Here is a 6,657-nt window from a genome sequence, read left to right as displayed (position 1 = left end):
TCGAAAATCAGCTGTTAAACAACTGATTTACGACGACGAGTTAACCACTAGACCGTTCCGGTGGTCTTTTTAATAATATGAATTTATAAATTTGAAAGTTATTTCCATAGGCACACAACCAAGTATCGTTACCAGCGCCAGGACACAAAATTACTACAGCAAAAACAATTTAGACATCCCAATCCCGTAGGGGGAAGACGTCACCTTGTGACGTTACCGGTCGCCGCACACCCCCACCATTACAAGCCCTGAGGGGCTTTACTGGAGGACGTCTTTAACCCTCTAACAATTTAGTCAAACATCAAACTAAAAAATTTACTTAACAGTAATACAAAATAATTAAAATTAACAATTAAAACCAGATTTAAGAAAATTAAATAACGCTATTATAAAACAAATGAACTGAACAATTAAAACCATAATATCATAACGAAGAATATTCCTCATACAGTACAGCATAGTTATAAAGTGTCTATGGTGAATGCCAAAGGCGAAAAAATAGGACATTAAAATACAATATGAAAAATATAAATTAAAACAATAAAATCTGCCATACGCAAGAAGGCAGAAATAGTAGAACACAATAGTAATATTTTAATACAAACAGACAACCTAAAGAAATTGTAAAACATTCGATAACATCGTCTCACTGTTCCATAAGATATTTGGAACATTACTCTCTAGTTTAAACATCCGTCGCAATACCACATAATATACATTATCCACAAGGATGTGGTGTATCGTTAGTTTGCAGTCACAGTAAACACAAACAGGTGCATCAGTCTGAGTCATCAGATATCTATCCATCAGTGAGCTTAGTGTGCCCTATTCTCTAACGACAAATCTCCTCGATGGTTATTCCTGTAAGAGAATCTCCACGGTGATAGTGTTCTTAAATGGACGAAGTTTATTGTTGATAATAGTAGCATTTTTGCCACTAAATCACGTCCGTGCGGACGAATAAGCCACGCAACTGTAGTCCAAAAGGGAACGGACCAGAACTCGATAGAAGTGGCAAAATGTATACTCGATCACCTCCCCAGCGAGTGATAAATAGAACTCTCAGTATGTCTAGCATTTTCAGACATTTTACCTTCAGCTCATTTAAATGAGTTAGCCACGTCAGTCGTTGGTTAAATCACAACGCTAAAAATCTTACCTTTGTGCATGATTCAACTGTTCTACTATATAGATACGGTTGAGGATCAACATGCACATCGTTTTCTCCGAGGAAAATGTGAAGTCGTTTTACACCACGATTAAAACTGGTTACTGTGTTTTAGAGCAGCCTCTCCGCATTAGGTAATGTTCTACATGCAGTGTAAATTGCAAAATCATTTACAAATAACGAACACATAATGGATTTTTGTTGCACGCGGTTTGTTATATTATCTATGGCTACGGCAAAAAGTTACACTTAGTTACAGATTCCAGGGTAACGACATGATCGATAGACGATCATTATTCGGAAACCGCATTATTCGGAAGTAATTAGAGAGTTTCTTTCAATATATAACACTAGCCGACGGTTTACCGTTCCTTCCATCAACTTACACAGGGTACTAGTCAAGAAGATAGGACGATAATTTGAGGAGAATGATTTATATTTACCAGGTTTCAGTACAGAAATCGTCAATATTTCTGACCAAGAATCTAGAAAAACCTGCTCAGAAAATATTTTGTTGTAAATAGACAAAATATGTCTTAGTGCAGTAGCCAGGAGGTGAGTTAACATACTGAGCCTGATATTATTATTTCCAGTGAAAGTACCACGAGAATTATTCAAGGCACACCTTAACTTATCAAAAGAAAAGAAAAAGAAAACCTTAATTTATTTTATGAGTCTCCAATAATCCATAGAATACATTCTACCTGCAATTTATACCTCACAAACTCAGGACAATTTGACGATTTAAGGGATACTGACATAAACGTATTTCCAAACATGTTCGCCACATCAATTGAGTGGAGAAGAGGATGCCTTTGTTTTCCGTTTCAGTCGACTGCGGAGATTGTCTTAATCCACGTATGGCCCGAATCTTTCTCCATACAACAGATAATGATTTTGTCCGAGAAATTTTATCCCGTTTTTCAGCCACGATTTCCGTTTAACATACCGAAACAATCGACAGCATACAACTCTCGCATTCCGTAACTGATTTGTTATGTCATGATACAATTCTGATATCAAAGTATCACGTAAAACAAAATTTGCTGAAAGCATGAGTTTTTCTTCAAAAAACTGAAAGAAATGTAAAACAAAGTACCATTCCTTTTTTAATTTTTTTTACGTAGACTTTATTTTACGCCCTTGATATCGAACGTGCAAAAATTGGAAAAGTATGTTTGGCCTATTATGTCTTCCTTCTCACTCTCTTCATCCAATTTTGGTGTTTTTCGACCGATGATTTTCTAGTTGTCAAACTTTTGCAATACTTATTTTAGTAATTGGTTTTTATTTTTAAATTGAATGAAATAGTTTTTTAATAAAAGCCTCTAAGTAATAATAGGTTGACAAGTAACATATATACAATCTCTTGAGTTATTAAGCATCAAACTTATCGGTAAATAAATAACGTAACTAAGTTTTTATCGTTAAAATTTATAAATACTTTCCTTTTTTATTAATATTATTATCGAGTTTCCTTCGTATAGTAGAGAGATTTATAGCACCTTCCATATTTGAACCTATGAAGCAACTTTCTTTTTCCTATTTAGTCTCCGGGAATTACCGTTCAGGTATTACTTCAGAAGATGAATGAGAATGATATGTATGACTGAAAATGAAGTGTAATCTTGTACAGTCTCAGTTCGACCATTTCTGAAATGTGTGGTTAATTGAAATCGAACCACCAAACAACACCGGTATTCACGTTCTAGTATTCAAACCCGTTTAAAAGTAACTGTCTTTACTAGGACTTGATCGCTGGAACTCTCGACTTCCAAATCAGCTAGATTTGGGAAGACGCGTTCACCACAAGTCCAATTCCATGGGTTGACACTTGTCCTAACTGACTGATTCATCAACGCCCAGCAAAAACTACTGAAGATAAATTTATGAAAATCAGTATACACCTTCTTCTTACGGTATAAGTGCCAGAAAAAAAGAATTTTTTGAAATTCTAAGTTTAAAGGGTTAAAATAGAGTAACAATGAAATTTACTATTTTTTAACTTTATCGGTAACAAATGAAGTTATAACCTTGATAATTGGTATTTGCAATCTTCATGAGAATACTTAAAAAATAAATTCTAGTTTTTTTTTTTTTAATGACGACCTTGAAAGGCGGAAAGAAAGGTAAAAAAAAATGTCGAATAATGATTAAACGTTTTCGCTGTTTCCGATTACACTAAACGAGGTATTCACTAGATTTAAGCTTGCAAATACCCTTCAAATAAATATTTCAAAACAATTTCAGGGTATCTTGAATTTTAATATTTTAAGGGGTAAAAAACATAAATATACATATGTTTACATTTTCACCGGTTTATGCAACCGTTATTGAATCGAAATTTATGAGATTTGGTAACACTGTAATGGTAATGTATATTTATATTTCCGAGTCGCAACCGAAAATCTAAAGATATATTAATGAGTCCAGTATTGACCAAAATATTGCCCTGAAGAACTTACAAAATATGATATTTATTATAAATTGAACAGGCTTTAATTTTTATTTATCACCAGCATGACTTTAATGAACATAAGGAAGAAGAAGCTACATGAAGGTATGAATTCAGCAAAAATGAGTTTATTATTTCTATCATTCCCTTTTCTCTCTACATCAGGTCTGCTAGTTCTTGGTTGGACATCTCTGTCATTAGGTCCATTTGTGTCGTCTTCGTTCCTTGTCTGTCCCTGTTCGTTTATTTTTAGTAAAACACAACTACTCTAACTTTCCTGATGCTCTCAGTCGTCGTGCATTTAACAGTCTATCACTCCTTCATTTATCATGTCTGATTCGAAACTGGTTTGCATCAGGACGGTTTTACACCGTCCTGATGCAAATTAGGAACACTGCTCGTTTAGGAACAGCGCTTGTTCGCAAAAATATGAGTTTTGGGTTGGCTGTAAATGTAATACACTTGTGTCTAATAGACACACTGCCAACCCAAAAAAGAAAGTGATAGCAGATGACCAGGGAGGTCTTTACTATCGTTCTTGGCTGTCATCTAGCAGGGTTCACGGTCAGATTACTGACAATAAATAATTGTAATTAAGATTGCATATGTTTGAGTATCCGTGTGGATGTATTTTATAACTAAACACGATTATATCTGTACCCTTGGATACGGAAATTAAAATAATAAACTCAGCGGATTACCGCAATATACCTTTAATTATATTTCAATAATTTACATAATTTTATATCTAATTTAACCTCCAACCTCAACAACAATTTGTCTCTTATTTTACTTACCATAACGTCTGACACAATTTAATAATATTATATATAAGATATATATATATTTGACACTGTAAAATGTTTACAGTTTAATTTATTCTAGGTCTATTTCATAAGGAACACAGACATATTTATTATCAATTCCAGTTTTTGTAATATGTGGTAAAGGTGTAATAACAATATGTGGTGAGGTAAAACGTTTATCTTTGTAATGTTTCTTTACCAGATGTAATGATGTACTAATCCTTATCGTATATCTAAATTTCATTTTCCTTGTTTTATCCAATACTTTTGTTTGACCTAAAACCAATCCCGGATATGTCATCCTATTTAGAATCGTTGTCATAGACGTGTTAAATTTACTACCTGCTGTATTATCTACCATATTTCGGTATTTTGTTTCATAATCATTTCTTTTGGGCTTATTCCCTGCACATCCTTTATTCATAAACTGAAATCAGTTATATCGTTAGGTTTGAAACAATAATTTTGATTAATTCTGTGTGAATTGTATAGTTTTTCTATACGCCTTCTGTTCAATTTCTTGTTTTGTTATTATATAAACTTTCTGAAAACAATTTATTCTCTGTTAGATGACATGTTGGACCAATGTCGTTTTTACTATTTTTAATACTAGTGTAGTAATGTATAGAATTTTCGTATAACAAAATTTTGTGAACTCTCAAGGTAAGTAAGTATTATAGTATTTTGAACCCCCTTGTAATAATAGTCTTTGTATGTTTACATTATATATTTCTATTATTATCTCACCTTTTATCAGTGGGTTTACTCCCTGCTAGTTTATTCAGTTCTTTGAATAATATCACTGGTTAGTTGTTTGCGATTTCATCTTTTTTCATACTTACAATCCAAATACATTTATAAAAGTGTCAGATATTTCTTACAATCATTTTAAATCACATAATTTAGAGAAATTCCACTTAAGCAATAACAAAAAAAAAAAATATTTCTGTTCATATTAATGAACAGAAATATTTTAAAGCCAAATTAATTATTTAAACAAGTACTAAATACAGACATAAAGAAATAGTAATCATAACTAAAATATCATTTCTGACAACATGGCTTTCCTTTTAATTACGTTTCAATCCTGTATAGTATCGTTATATTCTTTTCAGTATACTGTTAACATGCAGTCATAACTGTATATTTATTTTAACTATTGACTTAATTATAATATTCTAACTCCTGATGATGGTTTGAAAAAACCGAAAGACATCGAAGACTTAACGCTTATTTACTCGTAAGATGAATATATCGCTTATTAATTACTTTTAATTTTTTATTAAAATATACCAGTGGAATCATGTTCAAGAAATTAATTTAATAATACTGTATTCATCTCCTAATTACTGGGAATCCATGCCTGTTTTCGCTGGCAAATCTTCCTCCGATTTGTGGCATGTTTAATTTGCATGTAAATATCTAAAAACTAATTTCTAGATCTTTCCCAATTCTATCTTGAAAGTGGTGAAGAAAGGTAAAAGAAATTTTGACAATGATTGCAAACTTTCCCCATTTCCGAATATAATAAACGAGATATTCGCTAAATTAGGGATTGCAAAACGATATCTAAAAACCATTTTTGGGTTTTATTAATTTCAATTTTTTAAGGGGTGCGAAGGTAGGCACACATCTTAATAAACCCAAAGCAGCCACTATTACTGACTGTGCGACGCGACTATCTACGACCGTCTCCGATTACTTGACTAAAAAACATAAAATAAAAGTATTTAAAAATTAAAAAAAAAAAAATGAGAAACGAAATACGGTCACTTCCTAGTGGTGTTTGTTGGGTAACGCTAAGAACCGTGCAAAATACATTTTTATCCGTATAAAGTACGGCTAACCAGTTATAACTACTATTTTTAAGGAGGCTGACTGTTTTGAACCACACATTCTTAGATCACTCAAAGTTTCGGGTCTGTTCTCACCAAACTGTTTCTCTGAAGAAATTACAATACACAGATATCTATATAGATCAGTGATTCCAAAATTGTGCGCCGCGACGCCACGGCCACTTCACAGGGGCGCCGCGATATATTGTAAAAGCCTTGTAATTAATTGAATCAAGACATTTATAATAATTAATTTAATGTTAATAAAGTAAAAAAATAATGAAGATACACGAGTTTTATTTATTTTTATCTCTTATTTACGAGTAGTCTTACTTTTACTTAGGGTAGGGCGCCGTGGAAAAAGTTTAATTGAAAAAGAGCACCGCGACTTGG

This window comes from Lycorma delicatula, chromosome 10 (assembly GCF_047948215.1).
Source record: "Lycorma delicatula isolate Av1 chromosome 10, ASM4794821v1, whole genome shotgun sequence".
NCBI lineage: Eukaryota > Metazoa > Arthropoda > Insecta > Hemiptera > Fulgoridae > Lycorma > Lycorma delicatula.
Note: the sequence above shows the minus strand (reverse complement) of the source record.